Source organism: Triticum dicoccoides, chromosome 2B (assembly GCF_002162155.2).
Source record: "Triticum dicoccoides isolate Atlit2015 ecotype Zavitan chromosome 2B, WEW_v2.0, whole genome shotgun sequence".
Lineage (NCBI taxonomy): Eukaryota > Viridiplantae > Streptophyta > Magnoliopsida > Poales > Poaceae > Triticum > Triticum dicoccoides.
Window position 1 is genome coordinate 157,525,196 of NC_041383.1, and position 2,792 is coordinate 157,527,987.

A 2,792-nucleotide genomic window follows, 5' to 3' on the forward strand; every position below is an offset into this window, starting at 1 on the left:
TGGCGGCGCTTGGAGGGGTGGGGATCCGGCGTCGCAGGGAGGAAGGAGGGCGGCCCGCCGGTGTTGCGGAAGATTTTTGGGGGCGAAGAAGGTGGGAGGAGGTGGGTGGGTGGGTGGGCACGAGGGGGGACGGATGGAGGAGTGTAGCGTTCAGTTCGGTCGTACTCGTTTTTTATCTACGCGTCGGTTCCTGTCGGCTGCCGCGGGGTCGCTGTTATCAGAATAAGGCGTTTTGGTGTGCAGAATAAGGTCTTAAAGGTGTTATCATAATAGACCCACCCTATATATATAACTATAATTTATTTTGCTTCCTCCTGGTTTCCTGACATCATGGTCCCACACCATTGTCAACAGGGAAAATCCATCCTACCATCCGGTGATAGTAACTCCATATGTCTCATATACTACCATATGGTAGTATATATACTACTTTATCATTTTAAATATATTCGTATACTATATCTAAGATATTTCAAAGCAAGTTACGTGAAAAAATTGCATATGGGCCCATAGTTTTTGATATATTGATGAAATACATACATATTTATACATAAAAAAGAGCATACTCAAAACATGGTATATACTACCTAAAAATTACTATATATACTACCTAATCATTGTTATATACTACATACTACACGTACATACTCTCGATTTTGACAGGTACTATATACAACATACAAAACACAAGTGGTGGTAACTACCACTCTTGTAGGAAACATTTGTCCTAATTTATTTTGCTTCCTCCTGGTTTCCTGACATCACGGTCCCACACCATTGTCAACCTATGTACTCCCTCCTTTCCGGTTTATAGGGCTTATCACAAAATTTTAGTTTTTCCATTTTATAAGGCTCAATTTGGTTGTTTTCTATCACATGTTCAGATTCCAAGGTGCATTAAATCATTGCATGCAAGTATTAAGAGAAAATTGACCAATGCATATACTTTATGCATGCATTGCAATTAATGCATTGATAACCATAATTTTTTGAGGATAACAAGAGCATTAATTAGGTGCTTTTGCAAAACTACAAAAAGCATTCCACCACTCGCCATCTACCTTGATTGGTGAGATTTTTGAATTGAGCATTATAAACCGGAAAGGAGGGAGTAGTCAATAAACGAGAGAATTGCACAAGAAGCGGCCGACAGCTGGGACCAAGTAGCTTGAGCAGTATTTGTGTTTTTGAGGTGTGAGCACTGCAGAGTTTTTTGATGTTTACCCCAGATATTAATTTTTCTCCTCTGAACAACAACGAAAACATCGCTGCAGGTATTGACTGGGCGGGTTGTGGCCCGTCTAGCCCACGCCAGATATCCAGCCCAGATATTAATTTTTTTCAAACTGAAAATTGCTAGCCCAGCTATACTTTTTTTGAGGAATACCCAGCCAAGGTCAAGTTGTTATTCTCCGCCCCGCTGGGCTGCAAATCTTTCCTAAGAGGGATGCATTAGGCTTAACAAGAAAATGGGCTTTAAGAAATAATAAATGGGATGTAATTATAAAAACTGGGTAGTAGCTATAAAAAAATGCACCAAACAGTGATTACTTTATAAAATATTATTTTCGGAATATTGAAAATTTTAATTTCATTAATTGTTGCGAGCGCAATGTTTCGTTGGATTTTTACGTAATATAAATTTATATTGAAATTGTATTTAATCTGACTAGAAATTTCAGGATAAAAATATCCAGATCCCATCAAAATGTGGGAAATTTTATTGAATTCTGTTTTGAATGGTTGGTTGAAATGGGTTGTACTTTTAACACACTATAAATGGGCTGTAGTAAATTCCATTAGAATTCAAAAATGGGCTACACATTGTTACAAATCTCAAATGGGCTATGAGTTCTCTGCCACACACTTCTGGCCTTACTAAGTAGACGCGTCCCCTAAAAAAATAGAGTTGACGCGTATGCAAGGCTTTGTCAACTGATAGTCAATACACGGTTCTAGCAGCAGTGGCCGTTGGATGTCCATCCAACAGATGCCGTGCTTCTTCTTCAATCTCGGATATTCTAGCTTCACCCGCCCAAAAAATGACTCCTCCCTCTGACATCTGGGGCGCACCGTTTCGGAAGCTGACCTGTGGGCCTACTAAGTTGACGTACCAAGGGCTTTGTCAACTTAGTCAATATAAACGATTCTAGCTGCAGTGACCATATAATGTCCATCCAACGGTCGTGGTGCTTCTTCAACCTCTGGTCTTCTTGCTCCAGCCGCCCAAAGCAGCGCCGGTCGTGCCGCCTGCTCCTGCCTCCCGTGGCCGGCTGTGCTGCCGCGGAGGCCTCACCGCCCCCTACTACTCCCACCGCTGGCCAGGCCATCCCTCCACTCACCCACACCCCCTGTTATTCTGCGGCAACGGCAGCGCAGCCGAACCAGTGAACCCTCGTACTCCTCTCCACGTGTGCATCCACTGCCGCATCTTCCCCGGCTCCGCGTCGTCCCCTTCCTAGGCCTCGCCGTCGTCCACCGCCGTGGTGCTCTCGGCGCGGCATGGTCAACGTGGTCAAGGAACAACTTCCATCGGACGTGGACTGTACGTGGAGAGGTTGACAACTGGGTCCACGGCAGCCGCAAGGAAGTGCCTCCTTATTACGCGCAAAATAATTATTCCTCCACCTGACAGCGGGGACCCACTGGACGGGCCACCGTATTTCACAAAAAAATGATTCGCCCCCTGACTGCTGGGACCCACGAGCTACATCTTCGCACGCAAGGAAGTGCGTCCGGGAAAAAAACCGATTCGCCCCCCTGACTGCTGGGATCCACCAGCTACATCTTTG